Source organism: Podarcis liolepis (assembly GCF_965112155.1).
Source record: "Podarcis liolepis genome assembly, chromosome: 1".
NCBI classification, from domain to species: Eukaryota; Metazoa; Chordata; class Lepidosauria; order Squamata; family Lacertidae; genus Podarcis; species Podarcis liolepis.
This window is the reverse complement of record NC_139554.1, coordinates 42,233,308-42,255,446: the sequence shown is the minus strand read 5'-3', so window position 1 is coordinate 42,255,446 and position 22,139 is coordinate 42,233,308. Positions and strand designations below refer to the sequence as shown.

The 22,139-nt window shown below is 42.7% G+C and overlaps 1 protein-coding gene and 1 long non-coding RNA gene across 7 annotated transcripts in view; one reads left to right on the top strand and one right to left on the bottom strand.

The window, feature by feature from the left end:
- LOC310708806 (serine/threonine-protein kinase PAK 6-like) overlaps positions 1–19,816 on the bottom strand; it is a 48,567-nt gene extending 28,751 nt beyond the window's left edge. Inside the window, exons 1-2 of one of the 5 annotated variants that reach the window (XM_083507644.1) lie at positions 19,075–19,816; positions 4,848–4,909 (exon numbers count right to left, since the gene is read on the bottom strand). The gene's annotated coding sequence lies outside the window, so the exon portion shown is untranslated. Of the gene's footprint in view, positions 1–4,847; positions 4,910–5,481; positions 5,688–5,786; positions 6,188–19,074 lie in introns of those variants that run through there. The other 4 variants (XM_083507640.1, XM_083507650.1, XM_083507651.1 and 1 more) reach the window with 4 other exon arrangements.
- On the top strand, positions 108–21,424 carry LOC310710328. 2 transcript variants are annotated; one of them, XR_014527936.1, is made up of 4 exons: positions 108–562; positions 650–725; positions 12,368–12,514; positions 20,080–21,424. It is a non-coding gene; the product is annotated as an uncharacterized lncRNA (long non-coding RNA). The 2 variants fall into 2 exon arrangements; XR_014527937.1 differs by lacking the exon at positions 20,080–21,424 and having other exon boundaries at positions 12,368–12,851.
- The last annotated feature ends 715 nt before the right edge of the window (positions 21,425–22,139 follow it).

Here is a 22,139-nt window from a genome sequence, read left to right as displayed (position 1 = left end):
TCTGAGCAGGGCGGTCATCAGATAACGCCCCTGAACGGGGTTCACCTAATGGAGCCCATCAGCTTCATTAGGGATTCTGCTTTCGTAAGGGGGATTTCTCTGTCACCCCGCACCCCCGAAAAAAAATTAGCTGGGGGGGTGTCAGGAAAACCCCAGAGCTGGATGCCAGAAGAGAGGGGCGGATTGTTCCATCTGGCAAACTGAAATGCTTGCACAGACTCAACGTGCATCAGAATCCTAGTTTCTCTCCCCCCCCCCCTTATTAACTTTTCCTCTCTCTTTTTTTATCCCTCCCCTCCTCCTGTTGTCTTTCCTGCTACTGAAATTTTGTTTGTAAGTTCTATGGAGCAGGGATCTCCCCCTTTCTTTGCTTATGTTGATCTCTAAAGCCATAGGTGCAGTAACCAGTGGCTTTTTTGTGACCTCTTTGCTTTCACCTCCTGCCCTACAACTGCCCATGGCAGCCATTTTGTGCTGGCACCCACAGAATTTTTGACCAAGATATGAGTACTGGCATTTCTTTCTTTCTTTCTTTTACTACTATAACAAAAAGGCACTGGAGGTAACTGTTGTTGTTGTTGTTGTTGCTATTTATCATTTCTTCTTTTGACAATACTTTTAATTATTTGTTCTAATTTCTTTGTTACAGGCCGAAGAACAAGCATAGTAATAACACCAATCTGAAGGCAGCAGGTGTGAAGAATTAGGAACAAGCTAGATATGAGGTGAGGTTAAATGCACCTCCCACCCCGCCAGTGTGGGGTGGGGCAGGTCAGCATCCAAATTGCATCAGCCTAGAGAGGGGAGCTGATAACTAATAAGATTCCAGCAGCTGTGGAGAGGGAATTTAACCCTTCTTCCCCTTTTGTGTTCCTGGAGGATGAACTATCCTCTCAAACTAGTATTTGTGTTGGGAGGAAATCCCACACTGCCACCAATGGAGTGTTTGCCCTCAAAGCAAATACAAGCATCATACGTGGGATTTTCCTCGACTGCTGCAGAGGAAGAAAGGGTTACATTTCCTCTCTGTGCCAGCCTTGATCTCATTAATTTCCAGCTCTCCCCAATGAATACAGTTTGCTTTTTAAAAAACAACAACAGAACCTCACATGTTAGATGCAAAGTCAAATTTAAGTCATGTGTACTTTTGTTCCTTAGTGGGGTATATATTGAGGGGGGACAGAAGAAAACTTAAGACTTGTGCCAAATGAAAAAAGGTCCCATCTACTCATTACTGGAGAGATTACTTTCCTCTGGTTGCTAATTATTCAGCAGGAATGATTTCAGATATTTCCCTTGATCCTCATAGCTATAGTGATGCTCCAGATTTCCAGCTATTAAGACCAACATCTCATTAGAAGGCTGATGAATGTTATTGTATTACTATGGAGGCCAGAGCTGCTAAAGAGAAAGCAGGAAATTCTCCTGTACACCTGTATTTGTATACCAAATACATTGGTACCTCAGGTTACAGATGCTTCAGGTTACAGACTCCGCTAACCAAGAAATAGTACCTTGGGTTAAGAACTTTGCTTTAGGATGAGAACCGAAATTGTGCGGCGGCAGCAGTGGGAGGCCTCATTAGCTAAAGTGGTACCTCAGGTTAAGAACAGTTTCACGTTAAGAACAGAACAGAACAGACCTCCAGAACGAATTAAGTTCTTAACCCGAGGTACCACTGTATATTACACTATACCCAGCCTTGCACACAGAAACCATTCGGTATTATTATTTATACCTAAACACAGATGTTTGTAGCACCTGGCAGACAAGCAAAAATGATGGGCCCTTTCCCAAAGGGGTGTAATAATGTAAATCAGATTTTACCTTGCAATCTAAGATTGGGAGGTGGGGAGGCAGGGAAGATAGAAGCCATGGTTTGGCATTCGAAGGGAGGTTCCTACAATATATGTGGAGGCAGCTGGGATGACTGAATTCCTTAGTCCAGAGCTGGGGGACTTTGTGGCCCTCCGGAGATGTTCCTGAACTACAGTTCCTATCGCCCCGACCAATGGCAATGCTGGCTGGATATTATGATCCGCAGGACTGCAGGTACCCCATCTCTGCCTTACTCCGTTGAAGAGCCAGGATGTTGTACATTTTTTTTGCCTACTTACTGGGGGGGAAATTCTTTCAGCCACCTCCGTCACAATGTACAGTCACTTTTTGTTCGTATGTTGCATTTTATGGCTTTCTCCCCAATAACGACGCTCTGCTCCTGGCATTTTAAAGATGCCAATGGCACTGCAAACTGATGATGGAATGCTCTAAATCCTTTTGTGGACACAGATTACCATTCCATTAGAAACAAGCTTAAGAGGGAGACAGAGAGTGAGTGAGAAAGAAAAACTATTTGCTATATTGCTGGATGTATTTGGGGACAGATGAGAAAGAAACTGCAAGAGTGCAGTGTCTTGTGAAAAATTATACCAAGAGGGCTGAAAGGGTAAAAAAAGAAAATATAAACGAAAGCCTAAACTGCATTGTTGTTGTTTTGTTCTTTTCTCATTTTTAAATGAATGGTATCTGATGGCTAGGGGGTATATTGGCTCTTAATAATATGAATGGCAAATTCCATTTAGTGAGCCTGTGTGTTTCTGTAGACAAAATCTTAGGGTGTGGACAAATGAAATGATTGGAATATTCTGAAAGTGGCCTCTCTGAATGTGGCCTTGCTGTGATCTAGGGATGGGCAACCTCTCCCAAGCTCACCTTAGTTTGCCTTGGAATAGAGCCGAGTTGGAACTTTCAGGAATAACTGTTTGCTTTGGAAAAGTGGTGGTGGAGGAACCATAGAATGGCAGAGTTGGAATGGAACCCATTGGTTCAGCCACTTCTGCTCCTTGAAATGCAGAAATCACTGCTAAAGCTTCCAGTGAAGGAGTCTAGCAGTCCAACTGTCCAGCAGTTTTTACCATCAGAAAGTTCTTGCTAAAGTTTAGTCATGGAGTACAGTGGCTTTCTTTGAATCCATTGGTTCAGGTCCTACCCTCTAGAACAGTAGAAAGCAAGCTTGCTCCATCTTCCATGTGACAGCCCTTCAGATTTTGAAGATGGCTATCATATCACCTCTCAGTCTCCTGTTCTCCAGGCTAGACATCCCTAACGCCCTCTTCTGACATCCTTCTTAAATTGTGATGCCCAGAACTGGACTCGGTACTCCAGGTGTGGTCTGACCAAGGCAGAATAGAGTGGTACTACTACTTCCATTGATCTGGACACAATACTTATGTTTATGCAGCCTAAAATAGCATTAGCTTTCTTTTTGCTGCATCACACTGTTAATCATGCTAAACCTGTGGTCAACTAAGACCCCTAGGCAGGGGACATTCCTGGGTTTGAACCTGTGACTTTTTGCATACAAGACCATGTGCTGTACCCCTGAGCCATGGCTCTTCCCCCCAAAGCTTTAGCCCCACAGTTTCCCTCAGTTCCACAGGGCTGATGGCAAGTATAACTGCTCCTATCAGTTTTGGAGAGGCCCATGGCTGCTCTTAAATATTGGCAGAACAAATTACACATGTTGCGTGTAGTTAGAATGGGCGACACACAGAAGCAGAATGCAGAGAAGCCTTGAACTGGTACAGATGTTGTAATCCAGCAAACTGTTTGCCAATATGTCTTACACTATATTTTACAACCAGCCATTGCTAATGATTGCCAATCTCCTGCACATACAATGTACCAATTCAGCATTTGCACATAAAATTTCATCACTGCAAGTGATAATTTCCATGGCTGAAACGGCTATCATCAATGAAACAGTACACACAGAGCGAGCTTTCATGTCATCGCAAATCACCTGAAACACAATATCTTTTAACGGAGGCCATTATGTACATGCCTCTCACTAAATGCTTGGGGGTGGGGTTTACCCCTGGGTCCAACATTGTCACAGGAGACTCTGGTGGGCTTGGAGTGCCTATCTCCAGCTATACCTGGTTTGCCAACTATGGCCTCCTTTTGAATAGAGATGACTTGGCCACTGTACTCCATGCTTGGATAGCTTCCAGACTGGATTATTGCAATGTGCTATACACGGGGCTGCCCTGGAAGACAGCTCAGAAACTTCAGCTGGTCCAAAATGCAGCAGCCAGATTACTGGTTGGGGGTTCCATTTTGAATGTGTATAACCCCTGTGTTAACACAGCTGCGCTGGTCAGCAGTTCATTTCCGGGCCCAATTCAAAGTGTTCACATCGATGTATGAAGCCCTAAATGACTTAGGCCCCAAATATCTGAAAGACTGCTTCCTTCCCAACAGACCCTCTTAGGTGTTAAGATCAGCCCTCTTGGTAGTTCAACTGCCCTCCGAGGTCCAGGATGGGTGAAGCTGTTGATGTGTTTGCAGAACAGTGGAGCTTTTGTTTTGCCAGCTTTACACAGCGCTGGCCTTTCCATTAGGAGGTGGAGAGCGGCAGCAAGGTGCTGAAGGAAAGATCTCACCACTCATGCTAGCCTGCAATGTGCAATGGAGGATGCTATCATAAGAACATAAGGAGAAGCTGCTGGATCAGGCCAATGGCCCATCTAGGCCAGCATCCTGTTCTCACATGCCTGTGTGAGACCTGCAAACCGGGCATGAGCGTAACAGTGCTCTGCCTACATGTGAATTCCAGCAATTGGTATTCAGCAAAATGTCTTGGGCCAACTCCTATGGACGACCTTTCCCCCCAAAACACATACACAACAATTGCACCTCTCTGACCCTTTGCATCAGACCTTATCTTATGTGTATGGCAGCGAGAGGTACACAGCACACACAAAATAGGTCCTACATTTTAAACGCCTGTCTCCTTATCCTGCTCAACTCTCCCAGCTCCATGACATTTAGAAGTTTTCACTCACCAGGTGAACAGTCCGCTGTCTCTTCTCTGTTCGGCCTCAAATCAGGCTAAATCCTTAATACCCTGGCAAAGAAGAATACACAGCAGTCAGCAAATGTTACCAAACAATTCTCATGTGGGACAAGTAATTATATACACACAGACACCACAACATGTGGTGGATCACGGGAGATGTGGGTTGGCATCTCCTCTACAATCATACAAAAGAGTTTCAACCACGTTTTGTCAATTTTCCTTGATAGTTTAAAATTAAATCTGGATTGCGCACGATTCCAGGAGATACGGCAAGTGTATGCCAGGCATATAGGCAGGGGCTTTCTTAGTAAATTTGAAATAGGTGGGTGTGGGGGTTTCCCCCCCCCCCCAGGCAGAAGGTCCTCGGAAGACAGATGATTATGTCTTGCATACATAGAGGCAGCAGGCAGACACGTTTCTTGCATGCTGACTGATTTCAGAAGCATCAGTTGGGGCATCTTTTAACCCCTTCCCCTCTCCTTGTCAGTTTCACCCATGCAATTTTCCTTCCACGTATTCTGACAGTTTACAGAGTCGGCCCCCACCCCCAATCCTACCCCACCCACCAGACAGACACCACATCCCCACCCCACCCCCGTAAACGGCGTTAACAGATATACTTGCAGGTCCACCTCCCACAGGTCTTGGAAATGACAGGGTGCGAAAGGAGATCAGGGTGCATCAGGAATGATGCTGGTGAGGACTGTTCCAAGGGAGAAGGAATAAAAGACTGCTAGCAAACTCTACTTCTGCCATTGAGCAAAGCTGATTGGTGGATGGTTGTTGCCGGGTTACAGGAGTGAAGATGGAGTAAAGGCCTTCCCAAAGGAGTTCAGCTTTCAGTTTTCTTCCCCCCACCCACCCAAGAATAATCCCTGAAGGGGGAGAAGCTGCAGAAGCCGTGCAAACTGCTCCCCGCCCTCACCGTACAAGCACATCAACGCTCAGCATATTCCTCCTTGGCACTCTGTTGTTTTTTCTTTTATCTCTTTTTTTAAAACGCAGCTCTGCGTACGAAGAGTTAATCCTCAGCAGCAAAGCAACTGGAAAGCGAAGATGTTAGTTGAAACTGACAAATCCAGTCCTCCGTAAGCAGCCAGCAAATAGGATGTGAGAGCAGCAATCAGAAGTCAGTCTCATAAATAAGCAAACCTGGTCTGCTGCTCCCCAAGAGGAGGAAGGCTCCTTTACTCCAGGGCTGCCGCTGCCACCTGAGAGCAAAGTAGGAACTCAAGTTCATGCAGAGTTCCTTGCTGACGCTCCAAAAGAAAACTTAGGAGAGAATGACAGAAGGGGAGCAGAACGGTGGAGGAAAAGGGGGCGGAGGCCTGCGTGGCGTGTTTGTGCAGGGCTCCCGTTCACCTAGCGAGGAGTTTGACTTCGGGGCGTGGCCCTGCAAGCACACAGGAGCGCGTTGCAAAGGCACGGATTTGAATTTTAACGAACCGGATAATGCTGACATTGGGATTTGCAGGGCATGAGTTTTCCACTCCAGTGTCCACATCAGGGTTTGCAGCCAAAGTGACAGGTTGAGAATCCCCGGCTAAGGTGCTGAGATTTCATACCCTCCAACATTACTCTGATGAAAATAGGGACAGCCTATTCAATAATAATAATAATAATAATAATAATAATAATAATAATAATAATAATAATAATACAGTGGTACCTCGGGTTAAGTACTTAATTCCTTCCGGAGGTCCGTTCTTAACCTGAAACTGTTCTTAACCTGAAGCACCACTTTAGCTAATGAGGCCTCCTGCTGCCGCCATGCCACCAGAGCACGATTTCTGTTCTCTTCCTGAAGCAAAGTTCTTAACCTGAGGTACTATTTCTGGGTTAGCGGAGTCTGTAACCTGAAACATATGTCACCTGAAACGTATGTAACCCAAGGTACCACTGTAATAATAATAATAATAATAATAATAATAATAATAATAATAATACAGTGGTAACTCGGATTAAGAACTTAATTTGTTCTGGAGATCTGTTCTTAACCTGAAACTGTTCTTAACCTGAAGCACCACTTCAGCTAATGGGGCTTCCTGCCGCCGCCGCGCGATTTCTGTTCTCATACTGAAGCAAAGTTCTTAACCCGAGGGACTATATTTGGGTTAGTGGAGTCTGTAACCTGAAGCATCTGTAACCTGAGTTACCACTGTAATAATAATTACTATTTATACCCTGCCCATCTGACTAGGTTGCCCCAACCACCCTGGGCGGCTTCCAACATATATAAAAACATAATAAAACATTAAGCATTTTTTAAAAAAAACCTTCCCTATACAGGACTGCCTTCAAATGGCCCTGGGGTTGGATAATGCCTCCAACATTTCTCTGACGAAAATAGGGATGTCCTAAGGAAAAGTGGGACATTCTGGGATCAAATCAGAAACCAGGAAGGTTTCTGTAAATCCAGGACTGTCCCTGGAAAAAAGCAACACTTGGAGTGTCTTAGATTTGTGAGTGGGTCCTCCGATGTGGTTGCACACCTAGTGGTGCCATTGGGGAGAGCTGGGGGGGGCAGATGTCTGGGAACCCGCTACACAGCAGAATAAGCAGGAGGGGTCCCTAGGGCCACAGGGCTGGCTTATTGTACTTTGAAGCCATTCACATTGCCGTCTAAAGAGAGACTCTTTCCCCACCCCTCGCCCGCTGCATGGCAGGTAAGTTCAGGATCCAAAATCCCTGCACTGCTGTGCACAGACCTTCTTAGCTGACTGACCTACTAAAACTTTGCTGAGATCATTAGCTCTTCTCTCTCCCAATCCCCAGAGCCTCAGGGCCTTCGAGCCTTCGCTATCCCTAATGAATCTTGACATTTCTTTACCATGTCACCCAGCTTGCAAATTTCGAGACCAGCCCTGAATTTCCTAGCTATTGCCTAGCAGAAGCAGTCTTGCTTGTTGATATAAATATATATTAGGAGGAGGAATAATAATTAATGCCTTGCAAATCCACACAACACATGATCTGGTTTAAATGCGCTGAGAGTCTGTAGGCTCCTAGAAATGCACCCAGCCCCCCAGCCCCAGCAAGCCAAGTACACGGAAGATACTGGAAATGTGCCTGAAGTGAGATAAAAGTTCAGAGTTCACGTCATCCAAAGCCATCGGCAAATAAGAGAGGCTTGGTTTATTTGCAAGGATCTAATGCAAACAATGGACACAGCACACAAAAGCACTTAGGTCCAAAGACCTCAGATAGAACGCCTCAAGGTACACATAGTATCTTGTCTATTGATCTAAGGTCTCACAAGAACAGCACATTCACTCTGCTCAGTTAACTCCATCCAGCTTTTTAAGAAAATAGAGAGTCATGCTTTTCGGCCTCGTTTTTAGGAAAGTACAGGACAACTTGGCTTCTTTCCAGACGCTGCTCTTTACCCAGTGTCCTTGGGAAAGTCACTTGAGCCCATCTGCCTCTGTACAAACTATTCAGTGCACAAATATTCAGGCCCTTAGTACACTAACATGAAGCATGAGCCATATGGAGCTGGGAAGATGCTGATGATACTGGTGATATTGATGCTTTAAAAAGACCAGTGTTAATCTAACCTCCATGTAAGCTTTCTGCAAGCCAATCATGATGAATGCTTAAATAAACAGGTTATCTAGATGAGGCTCAAGTTGCACTGCATTTTATTTATGCATTTATTATAAATACAGATTTCCAATACTAATTCAGTTCTGCAAGTATAATTTTTAATTGGTACTTTGCAGTAGTTATGCACATAAAACTGGGCCATGGAAAGGACTCAACCAGCTGGCCTGGATTTGTTAGGCCACTGTAAGTTAAAGTAACCCTCAAAAATTAGGCTTCCAGGAGCACACGTAAGCACAAAATTGCCGCAAGAAGTCAATTTACAGTAGAGAGAATGGCTGTGCCATCTTTGGTATTATTGTCTTTACAGAGCAGCCTTCCATATTATTATCTATTGTCTGTACTGCAATAGTCACAGAGATCACTATCAAAATAATGGCTACGTGTTCTGTCATCACTCTAAAAGCTTGGCTGTGGGGTTGGGGGGGGTAGCAAAAGGCATCCTCATTCCACATCTCGGACATGGGGAAACCTGACTTTCATTTACGTGGGTGCCAGTGAGAGATGTTAGCGTTCAGGATTGTCACTGAAGGAATGTGACAACATACAGAAGAGCAAAATACTTAAGACAAAATTGCTTAAGGACCTAACCACACTAGAAAACCTTGCAAGAAAATGACTGCACATAAAGCATTTAGTGTCCTGTTTTTGGCAAGGCATTGAAACAGAAGCTATCCCATGATTTACAGTAGTAACTATCCAAACATTTGAGCAATGTTTTCTGTAGATAATATTGTCCAAGTTTGGTCAAAGGCCAATTCTATACTCTCTTTCAACATGTTGCTAAAATAAATAAGCCATGCAGGTTGTTGAATAAGCAGACAGCAACTCCCATCGCAGAAGCGTTCCAATTTGTGTAATCCCATTTCCCACTGAATCCGGTATCAACAATCTCCTTCCAGTTATTATTGGCTTGAGATTTCACTTTGAAAGTCAACAATGTCAGGGGTGCCTGCAGAACATATCTGGGTGCATTTTAGACTACCCTAATCTTCACAGCACACGATGTGAAAGCAAGTCCTATTGATCTCAGTGCTCTAAATTTCCAAGCAACATGTTTAGGAGTGGGTTTCAGCATTTAATTTCATACAAAATCCCATGAATTGGGATGTGTGTTGAACTTTAAAATGCAGGCAACTTATTCAGGAATGGTGAAGCAGGTTTGAGAGCGAACATGCATCCTTGGCATAGAAAAGAGCTCCCTGATCTAGTATTTCACGTGGTGATGTCTCATTACAAGTTATAAAGTTCAAAGTGCTTGTATTGACATATAAAGTCCTACGCAGCTTAATACCTTGATACTTACTAGCTTGCCTGCTCCAGATATAGGAGCCTATATACATTAAGATCAGGTGGCAACAACCTTTTAACTGCACCAGTGTGCTATTTGTGTGAGGGCATTCTCCATAGGGTATCCCAGTTATGCAATGCCAACCCTCACAGATGCAGCCGCTGCTGACCGTAATAGGTTTTATGCTTCTTTTGAAGACATTTCTATTTACTCAGGCATTTGGATGATTTATTGGGAAGCGATTTCACCTTCACTGAACTGGATTGTGACTTGATTTATATTTATTGTTTTTGTTTGTTTTAAGACTGCATGATGATGATGATGTATTTGTGCTTTGGTGTTCTTCCCCTGTCTAAGATTTATTTTAAGGAAAATAGGACCAAAAATGCCATTAATAATAATAATAATAATATAGTAATAATAATTTATTATTTATACCCTGCCCATCTTGTAAAATCATTGCAGGAGATCTTGGGGTCCTTACCAGACCCCGGTGGTGCAGGTGGTTCCGTTAAATTGCGAACAATCTGAAAGAGTCTCCTGCTGCTGCTTTCCGCAGATGCAATAGAGGCGGCAAAGGAGGTCCTCTTCACCATCGCTGTCACCTCTTGGTAGGCTCGATGTTGAGCTCTCACCTGGTTCCGGTCCGATTCAGAATGAGCTTTCCTCCACCTGCGCTCTAGCCGTCTCAGCAATTGTTTTATTGCCCTCAGCTCTGGGGAAAACCACGGGACTGTCCAGGCTCCATGCAATCAAAGAGGGCACTTCGGAGCCAGACAGTCAATAGCCCTGGTTAACTCCGCATTCCAGCAGGCCACCAGGGAATCAGCTGAAAGGCCATCAACATGGGATAAAATGTCCCCTACCACTCTCTGGAAATAAAAACTTAGAAAACTGTGTGCACATCATGGGTGAAGAACTTACTTCGTTTTGCCTTAGAATATTACATCTGCTACAAAAGGGCATATTTCCCCATTTGAGCTTTCTCCCCTATGTGTCTAGAATTGTTAAGGAAGCCTGTGAATAGAGATTGCAGTAATATTGAATCTGTTAAGGTACTATGTACCTAAGCCATATTTAGAGCAGACCTACTGAAATCAATGCACTTAAGCCTGCCCTAAGTATGACTATTGCTGAATAGCAACCTTAATTCATAACACTATAGGCTGTAATTTAGTGTGGGGCACAGATAAAATTACATGGAATTTGTACTTTCTGAATTGAAAAGAGAGCAATCAAAGCAAGAACCTGTCTCTTTTAAAGCATTCATGGGACATAATGAATACTAGAAGACTGTCAATAAGACAACACAGATGCTACTTAATGAGGCAGAATCTCTGGGGGAATCTTACTGAGCCTACAGTAATCAAGCTGCCATTATTAACTTATAAAAACACAGAGGCCTCTGCCTCTAATTCAACCTTAATAAAATCACCATAGCAGCCTCGAGGAATAAAATTGCTCAAAATATTTAGTTGATAATATAGATCACTAATTCCCAAAGGCTCGGGGTGAGTAAAAATAAAATGGAATTAAAAAACAAACATAAAACTATCCCATTAAAATTGCAATTAAGCCACAAATTTAAAATCTCAGAAAACGCGAGCTCTTCTCTCCCCAACATGTTGGTTCAGACTCTCAGGCTTCAAAAGCCAGTCTTAATGAACAGAGTCTCCCAGGGTCCCAAACAAAGCTTAAGACTTGGGACATGCATTTCCAGCACTGGTTGACATCTGGAAGAACGATTCACTGCGGACAATTTTATCATCCCTTCATGTCAATTCAAAAACTGATACTTAAATGGAAATTAAAAAGGTAAAGGGACCCCTGACCATTAGGTCCAGTCATGACTGACTCTGCGGTTCCGGCGCTCATCAAATGTTGATTAACGTGGCTGGGGCTAACTAGTCAGATGGGCAGGGTATAAATAGTAAAAATATTATCATTATTAAAATATTATCATTATTATTAAATATTATCATTATTATTATTATATTATTATTATTATTAATGTCCCTATTTTCATCAGAGAAATTTTGGAGGGTATGTAAATGTGAGATGTGCAGGGAGCGGGCAGGTGGTACAACTACTAGCTTCTAGCAGATATAAGAAGTGGAACTAGGAATCTGCAAGTAATCTTCCAAACTATGCTAAAGGGACAGTTTCAAGCTCTGTACCTTCTTAGTCCCATGAAATCAATGGAATCCTCTGGTTGTTGGCTGCCCCTTAGCAAACGCCATCAAGTTTATTAACAGTCGGTGGGCACTTGGGTGGCACAAGGAAGGAAACAGGCAGCTAAACCAAGCCTGCTGCCATCAGTTGTGCCATGCTATTGGCATTCTGTGCTGAAAAACAACCACCTTCTTAATAGCAAGTTTAGATATAAGAAAAGCAACAAAGCAGAGCTCCAGAGCTCACAGATCTCACCAAGGGAGAAATCATGATCTCTCCACAAATTGCCGCAAAACTACAAGACACCCACTTTCCCAATTTACCTAATGTCTGAACTGCTTCTCAGCAAAGCAAGACTTTCTTTTAGGATGCTTTGTTCTAGATCTACATCCTTAGAAGCTGCCTGCTTTGATGTAAGGTTGCCAAATCTTCATCCACAGAGATTATCCCTGGCATTTTAAACCAGGGGTGGCGGACCTGTGAACCTCTAAATACTCTGGACTCCAGTGCCCATCAGCTCCAGCCAACATAGCCAGTGGTGAGGAATGATGGAAGTTAAGAGTCCAACAGCATCTGGAAGGCTACAGGTGAGACATCCCAGAGCATGTCCTCCAGGTAGACTACGGAGATTATTCTGCCCCACCTACTTTCCTCTCACATCTGCCATGTGTAAACAACAACAGCAACCTAGAATCCTGCTCATTACTACAAGGGGAATGTAAGCAAAGAGGCTGGCAGAGGAACAGGGGAGGAAGTACAGTATTAACATCCTCTCTTGGTGGTTTTGATTATACTGAAATAGACCAAGGGATAAAAAGCTGTATAATGAACCAAACATATAATTGTGGGGTTTTATTGGTGGTTTTTAAAATTATGTTATGTATTTTGTGTTTCCTTTTGTATTTTTATGTTGTAAACTGCCCTGTGGTCTTCAAATGAAGGGCAGTATAATAATAATAATAATAATAATAATAATAATAATAATAATAATAATAATAATAATAATAATATCAAAATCAAGACTGCTACATTTAAGTGTAGCATTTAGTGGCAGAGGGAGGAGATTGGCACTATTCTCAGGGAGCAACTTCAACAAGAAATCCTACTTGGTCTTACTGCATGACTGAATATTGTTTAAAATAGAGACAGGGAACCCTCCAAATGTTGTTGGACCTCTCCAATTCACATCAGCCCCAGCCAGCATTGCCAAGAGCCAGGAGGAATGTTGCAGGATGATAATATTTCTTGGATAATATTGATAATATTTCTTGGAGTTTTATGAGGAAGAATCTTCATGGGATGGGGATAGGCCAGGGTTTTGAGAATGGTATGGCTGCAATATATTCTGAACAAAAAGCTAAACTTATTGTAAACAATGTTGTGACTGAGGAACTTAAGATAGAAAAAGGAACATGACAGGGGTGCCCAATTTCCCCATTACTTTTTATTTCAGTTCTGGAGGTGCTGCTGAACATGATAAGAAATGACCAGCAGGTTAAAGGTGTGCAGGTCGGAGCTAAACATTATAAGTTAAGAGCGTTTGCAGATGATATAGTATTGACTTTGCAAGAGCCAAACACTAGTACGAAAAAGGTTTTAGAAATAATACAACAGTTTGGCCAGGTAGCTGGATTTAAGTTGAATAAACAAAAAACTAAAGTTTTAGGGAAAAACTTAACAGATATGGAAAAGGAGAAATTTCAAGAGGAGACAGGTTTGACAGTGGTCAAGAAGGTGAAATACCTAGGGGTTTACTTAACATCTAAAAATGTGAATTTGTATAAGGACAACTATGAAAAATGCTGGTCAGAAATTAAAAAAGATCTAGAAATATGGTCAAATTTGAAATTGTCAATGTTAGGCCGAATCGCAGTGATCAAAATGAATGTATTGCCTAGAATGTTATTTCTGTTTCAGACCTTGCAGATTCTTGATAAGATGGAATGTTTTAAGAGGTGGCAGAAGGATATCTCGAAATTTGTCTGGCAGGGCAAAAAGCCCAGAATTAAATTTAAAGTATTGACAGATGCTAAAGAAAGAGGGGGTTTTGCCCTGCCGGACTTAAAATTGTACTATGAGGCAGCAGCTTTTTGCTGGCTGAAAGAATGGATGCTCCTCGAGAACACGGACATTTTGGATCTGGAAGGTTTCAATAATGCTTTTGGTTGGCATGCATATCTTTGGTATGACAAAGTTAACAGTGCCTTTAAAAATCACATTGTCAGAAAAGCATTGTTTAATGTTTGGATAAGATATAAAGATCTATTGGAAAATAAAACCCCTAGATGGGTGTCACCAGTGGAGGCTAAAGCAGTGAAGAAACTCAATATGGAGGTCGGATGGCCGAAGTATTGGGAAATTTTAGAACAGGATGGAGATAAGTTCAAACTACAAAGTCATGAGAAATTGAAACATAAAGTACAAAATTGGTTTCAATATCGTCAAATAGTGGAATTTTTCAAACAGGACAGGAAAATTGGTTTCCAGGTGGAAAAATCAAAATTAGAAACCGAACTGTTAGAACCCAATACTAAGAATTTATCTAGAATGTATAACTTGTTGCTGAAATGGAATACACAGGATGAAACAGTTAAATCGGCTATGATTAAGTGGGCACAGGATGTTGGACACAACATTATGTCAGCTGACTGGGAATGGTTATGGAACACCGGCATTAAGTTTACGGCATGTAATGCCTTAAAGGAAAACATTATGAAAATGGTTTATAGGTGGTACATGACCCCAGTCAAGCTGGCAAAAATTTATCATTTGCCCGATAACAAATGTTGGAAGTGTAAAGAGACTGAAGGTACCTTCTACCACCTTTGGTGGACATGCCCGAAGATTAAGGCCTTCTGGGAAACGATCTATAATGAAATGAAAAAGGTACTTAAATGTACCTTTCCTAAAAAACCAGAGGCTTTCCTCTTGGGCATTGTCGGCCAATTGGTGACAAAGAAGGATAGAACTTTTTTCATGTATGCTACAACAGCAGCAAGAATACTCATCGCAAAGTATTGGAAGACACAAGATTTACCCACTCTGGAAGAATGGCAGATGAAAGTGATGGACTATATGACATTGGCCGAGATGACAGGCAGAATCCGTGACCAACGAAAAGAGACGGTGGAAGAAGAATGGAGAAAATTTAAAAGTTATCTTAAGGACTACTATAAACTTAATGAATGTTAAAATGTTGTGGTTTTCAGAAACAAAGGGGTACAGGGACATAAGGTTAGAATACAAAAAAGGACTAAGATGACAGAGATTGGAAAGTAATATTTGGGAGTTGTTTGTAGAATTATGGACATAGGGATGCAGAGAGGGGGGGTATGGGGAAGTCAAAGAAAAGAGGTTTATGAAAATATGCTTGAAACTATACGTGTATGTTTGTTTGTTTGTTTGTTTTTTTAAGTGTTTGTTTGTTTTTCTTAAAAAACTTTGTAAAACCAATAAAAATTTTATAAAAAAAAAAAAGGAATGTTGCAGGATGTAGCTCAGCAACATCAGAAGGACCACCATTTCTTCGTTACTGCATTAAAATTAGTGCTATCCTAGCAAGAGAGTCAGAGTTAGGGAGCATGCCCTAAACCCATCTCCATTCTCAGGCTTTCCAATCCAACCGAGATAGAACACAACACTGGGAATCAGCAGATTGTCCTAGAAAGACCTTTGGAATTATTTTAATATCTACCTGGACACCTGGTTATTATCCTGATTCTTCAGTTTGATAATGACAGCACTGCAGCATCAGTGACAGCCCTGCCTACAAACTGAATGGTTCAGTAGAAAATGAAAGGAGATCAGCAGAGACCAGCTGAAATGTCTTCGCAAAATTCAGCCACTTCCACTTTGAACTGTATTTGAACTTAGCGCCATGAGAGTTCACTCTCTGATTCTTCCACCAAGTAATCCACACACACCCCCTATCCACCTCTCACGCTGTTTGCGACATCTATGCAACCGTCTCTCACACATCCCCTTGAGAGGTCTTATTCGTGGCTGGTTCAAGAGGTGTTGCTAACAATTACTCACAGATACAAATGGCCTTTAATAACCTGCTCTCTAATTCCCTAGATTTCACCAGTATCTTTAGCAGAGAGCAGCAATCAATATTAATTAAGAGCACGTGGTTCTGGCCTGTCAAGCTGTTGCATCCCAAAGGAACATTAACGCTGTTCCTCTTAATTATCCCGCTCTCCCTAGATAGCAGAAATCTAGGTCCACAAAGTGAACCAAAGGAGAAAGCATGGAAATGGCTAGAATAAAGAATTGTGACCTTTTTAGTGAGGCAGCCAAGTTGCAAAGAAGGACGCAGAGGGCTCCTCTACCTCAAATGTTTATAACCAAAATAGAAATTTCAACAGATGCTAATTTTTCTTCCATGTATGAAAAGCTCCAGCTTTCAACATTCCCTCTTCTACACAGCCCTGTTCTCCATTGCGCTGTTCACACTCTGAAGTCCCATCACTCTGACCATTGACCACACTGTTCAAGCTGTTGGGAACTGGAATCCAACAGCATCTGAAGGCCCAGAGGTTCCCCACATCTTCCTTTCCTTTCCCTTTCCCTTTCCTTTCTTAAATTTGTTTACTGCCCTATACCCATAGATCACAGGGCAGTTCACAACATAAAATCACAATACAAAATACTTACGGATCAGGACCACAATACCTCAAGGACTGCCTCTTTCCATATGAACCTACCCGGACCCTGATATCATATTCTGAAGCCCTCCTTCATGTGCCCCCTCCTCAAGAGGTCCAGAGGGTGGCAACATGAGAACGGGCCTTCTCTGCAGTGGCTCCCTGTCTGTGGAATGCTCTCCCCAGGGAAGTTCACCTGGCACCTTCATTATACACCTTTAGGCGCCAGGCAAAAATGTTCCTTTTTAACCAGGCCTTTGGTTGACCTGAATGACATCCTATGCCCTTTTAAAATGTGGCTTTTGGGGGAGAGGGTGTTATTGGGTTACTTATTTTGATTTTATATATTGTGATCTTTTCTGTGAACTGGCCTGAGGCCAGCAGGTACAGGGGGTATCAGGGCCAGATTTAGGTCTGATGAGGCCCTAAGCTCCAGAAGGTAATGGGGCCCTTTATATGTCCAGCTGTCCTTTGTCAACAACAAATTGTCACTGTTTTTTATCTTGAACATATTCTATATGGTAATTTATGGACCTAATAGGTATCTAAAGCCAATTGCCACTGTTGCTGTATGTAGCTTTTATTTATTTTATTTTTTTTAACTTATATTTTGGAAATGTACATCCAGGTTGTTGTTTTTTCTTTAAATTTTTTAGCTTATACGTAAATCCGGCACTGGGCGGTATATAAATTCAATCAATAAAATAAAATAAAAACCAAAGACAACCAAGGTCACCCAGCAGCTGCATGTGGAGGAGCGGAGACACGAACCCGGTTCCCCAGATTACAAGTCCACCTCTCTTAACCACTACACCACACAGTCCATCCTGAAACCTTTGCAGGGAAAAAGGTGCATGACCTGACCCTACATCCTCATGAATGCACAATAGAAAGGCCCCAGATTGAGGAAGGCTTCGCAATACTAAAACTGTCAGACTTTTCAGATCTTGCATATGAACCTACAAAGCAGGGCAATCCCAATCCCAAAACAGAGAGGTAAGTATTGTGCCCACCAAGTATGTACAGTGGCCTGTCACCATAGCCAAAGATTCACGGAGAACAGAACCTAAATTGATGGGTGAAGGATCTCTCTCTGGCAGGATATAAATTATTCGGGACACTTCCACTGTGTGTCTCTGCACCTGCACTGAGCAGACCAGTTTCCCTACATCTAAGTAGATTTCACTTACGAGAGCACACACAGTTTACAGACTAGTCAGAGAGAGAAATGGAAAACATTTCTAAGCACCGGCGTCTCAAAAGTATGTGCAGGGATCAAGCAAATGAAAGTGAGGGAGGGAAACAGCATGGAACATATCTATAATCTGTTCTGCCCAGACCAGTGAGCATGTCTGTTCTAACAGCCAGTGAATATATTAGCAGAAATAGAAGTTTAATGGAAGAACGATACAGAAATAAGAATTAATCTAGAACATATTCTCAGTTCTTTAAAAAAAATCAAGAGTCTTGTGGCATCCCAAAGATTAACAAATGTTATTACAGCATAAGCCTTCATGGACTAGAGTTTGTCCACAAAAGCTTACACTAATAACATTTGTTAGCCTTTAAGGTGCCACAGGGTTCGTTGTTATCTTCGCTGCAACCATCTACCATGGCTATTGCTCTGGAAACCATTCCCAGTATTTTACTCTCTTAAAAAAATCATTTGAAGATGTTCTGATTAATTTCTTTTTAGAAAGAAAAAACACCTCCCCTCCCCTCTGCTCAGACAAGTATATGCAGAGCATTCAAAAAATCCATTATTAAAAACCAACATTGTTTATACCCCTTAAACTCAAAATAATGGCTGTCAGTAACCTTGAATAATCTAGAGAGAGCTGCTTGTTTAGGCTACTGGTTTGGCGCTGTTGGAGGTTCTTAATCTCTTGTTCCTATTATATGGGATCAAACTGCAAAAGAACAGGAGCTATCCAGTTCTCAAGGACAATCATCTTAACCCCACATCTTAAGTACATAAAAGGAACCCATTAGCATCTTAAAATTATTAGATTTTTTAAAAAAGAAAGAAAGAAAAGCAGAGCTCCACTCCCTCCCCCAACACCCACAAACACCTCGATCTCCTATGGGGGTGTGTTCAGCTTACAGAATTTCAGGCTCAGCCATTCTTATCTGCTTTTAGTATTCTTCAATAAAGTCCCTGACCCTTTGGATAAGGGATGTAAACCAACCAGATCCTGTCTGCTGTGGTTTGGCTAAAGCTAAAGGCAGCCTTTCTAGGGTTAAAAGTCTTCCCTCCACTTGTTGGTGGTTTTAGGTTTGAAAAGATGGCTCCCATTGGCTGATTTAAATTGTTAAGTCTGAGAAGGGAGCGGCAGCTCATAGCGCAGACAGGTCTGGAACATGACAGCTTCCACTTTTCCCAGGCACACCCCCCACCACCACCAACCCCCCCCCCCCACACTTCTACATAAATACTCTTGTTACATGAAGGGGAGCTTCACCCGGACCCTTCTTTACTAGAAGTGGAACTGGGGTCTTACCTTGAAGATCGGCTCCTGCCCTGTGTGCTTCTGCTCTTCAGCTTAGTTCCTGCCCATCTCTGACTGCAGGCTGCTGCTTGTCTCAGGAGGAGGGAAACATCCCTCGCTTCAGGCAAAAATTCCCCACAATTCCATCTCTTGAGCTTCAGAAAGATTCTGGTTGCGCATTACACATGCACAGAAATACATCCTCCTCGCAGCTGCTTCCTCACCGACACTCTCCTTGTGCCAGCTTGCCAGCTGCTGTGAAGGAGCAGATATGAAAATGCCAAACGCCCCCTCTCCCCTTGCCCAGGCAGGTGTTGAAAAAGCGGGACTCACAAGGAAGCCTCTTCCTTATACGCTTTGGAAAGAATCAGGCCAGAGTTATACTTCGGTTTTTGCTACGATGACCGGCTCATACCCAACACACCTCACAAGCAATTTTTTAAAATCTTACTTAGGCATGATATTGCGGCAAATCAGAGAATTGTAGAGTTGGAAGGGACCCAAAGGGTCATCTAGTCCAAGCCTCCGCTGTGCAGGATCACAACTGAAGAATCCCTGACAGATTGACACCCAACCTCTGTTTAAAAACCTCCAATGAAGGCAAGTCCACGCTCCCAGTTCCAGTTTTGAGCCAATCCTGTAATCTCAGCAGAGAGAAGATTGGATTAGATCCTGAAAGAGAACTTGTATTCCAGGTTAAGATTTTTATTAAAGCTTTTCTTGAAACAATAAGATACAGTGGTACCTCTGGTTACGTACTTAATTCGTTCCGGAGGTCCGTTCTTAACCTGAAACTGTTCGTAACCTGAAGCATCACTTTAGCTAATGGGGCCTCCCGCTGCCGCCGTGCCGCTGGAGCACGATTTCTGTTCTCATGCTGAAGCAAAATTCTTAAGCTTCAGAAAGTTCAACTAGAATACAGAGTCCTCTCTTAAAGGTAGTTCTTAACCCTTACCACCCACAGAAGGTAGTAATCCCTCCCATTTCTCACCTGGGATCTTTGCTTTCTCCTCCCAGCCTCTCACCCTGAACATGTATTCTGGAAATAAGACGAAAGGGACAGTTCGTGTTGTGCAGCCACTACTACTTTTACAACTGAATCTCGACAGGGCAAAGTTGGTAGTTTGCAGACCACCCTGAGTTGAAACAATAAGTACAATTCCTCCAGGTCTCCAAAACTGGAAACAAGAGGGTCATCTGCCAAACAAATTTCAAACGTCAACAACATTGCAAAGGGATTGCTGCCATGAGCAAACAACCCGTGTGGCTTGTGACCCAAGATAAGAGGAAGGCTTATCACACCGAAATGCTCCTGTGCACTTTTCCATCTAGCAAGGGACAAAATCCTCCTGGGCAGGGACCCGTGTCACATCTGTATTGTCACTAAATAAATAGGGTGATGATGATAACAGTCAACTGTCACGTAGCTCTTTCACACCAGTTCTCCTCAGCAAGGCTGTCTTCAGCATTTCCATATCTGAAGGAAAGTGTCTGGTGGCAATCCTCCCCTGCTCCTTTGACTGGTATACGCAGATTCTGAGATTAGAGACAGGAAAAAAATCACACCCCTCTTTGGAATCTCCTGCCTGAAGCAACTCCTTCAACTTGTTTCATGGCAAAGCCTGCCCTGCAATTCTTAGATTGGCAGATGACCTCGAGGAGGAGTCTGCACCTCTGAGGCTGTGTACCTTTAAGGTATATTTGAAGCACATTCTTTCCCTCAAGGAATTCCGGGTACTGTACTTCACCCTTCACAGAGTTACAATCCTCAGCAACTCTTAGCAAAATTGTTTTTGGGGGATGTGCTTCTATTGTGCTTTAAATGTATAGTGTTTACACAGCTAATTCAAATTCAGATAACAAATCTAAAGGAGAAAGAAGAGTTTCAAAAGATAGCACTTCTTATTTGGAGTCTGAGAAGCCCAGCCACATCTCACACAGTCACAGCTGATGCTGCGATACATTTCAGTTAAGACTATTTCTGTCATAGTATTGCCTTCTGACAAGATCCAAGTTCTCAGCAAGGCCCCAGGTAAAACAGGAAACTAAAAAATAAAATAAAAGCCTTGCATCAGAATAATTTCCTCTCCCATTCAAGTTAAAACCAATAGAACTGCCAAAGAAGTATTTCCTCTTTTTCTGGCCTCCTCCCCAGGTATATTTACAACAAAGACAGTTTAGCAATCTGTCAGACACCTTGTACTTTTCTGGAAGAAATTCAGAAGGGAAAACTGGGTTTTCCATTTGATATCCTCACCTGTGTTCCCGCAAGTACATATTCTCATGAGCAGTAAGAAACTATAAATAAGGCCCTATGCACATTGTACAGTGGTACCTTGGGTTACATGCACTTCAGGTTACATACGCTTCAGGTTACAGACTCCGCTAACCCAGAAATAGTACCTCGGGTTAAGAACTTTGCTTCAGGATGAGAACAGAAATCACGCAGTGGTGGCGCGGCAGCAGCAGGAAGCCCCATTAGCTAAAGTGGTGCTTCAGGTTAAGAACAGTTTCAGGTTAAGAACAGACCTCTGGGACGAATTAAGTACGTAACCATAGGTACCACTGTAATGTCTGCTGCTAAGCATGCAGTTAGACAAAACTTAGATAACAATTCTGTAAACATCAGCACTTCATAATAAGTTCAAGTAATGAAGAACTAAGTGCAAATTCTAAGAGAAGGACACTGCCAGACATAAGCAACGTTGCTCATGAAATACTTTTACCTGGGCTAGCAAGCATGTCCTACATTTCTCTGAGTAGAACAGTACAGCACACTCATCCAGGTCTGAAGGGGGGATGAACGGCCGGTCCAAAACTTAAGAGATGAAGAAGTGCAGGAAGTGGAGCGAAAGAAAAAACTCCTGAGTGACTCATCCTTGAGTCTTCTGCTTAGTCACCTGTACATCTTCTCTCCAGCTCACCAGAGTCAGCGCAGGTGCCCTGCCAATGCCCACCCACTTCTTCGTTTTGACAAGGTTAGTTATTAAAAAGAGTGGGGGGAGAAACGAAGAGGGTTTGAGAGATCGGAGAAAGATGAATTTTAAAAAGCTGCAATAATAGAAGCAACCTTTCCA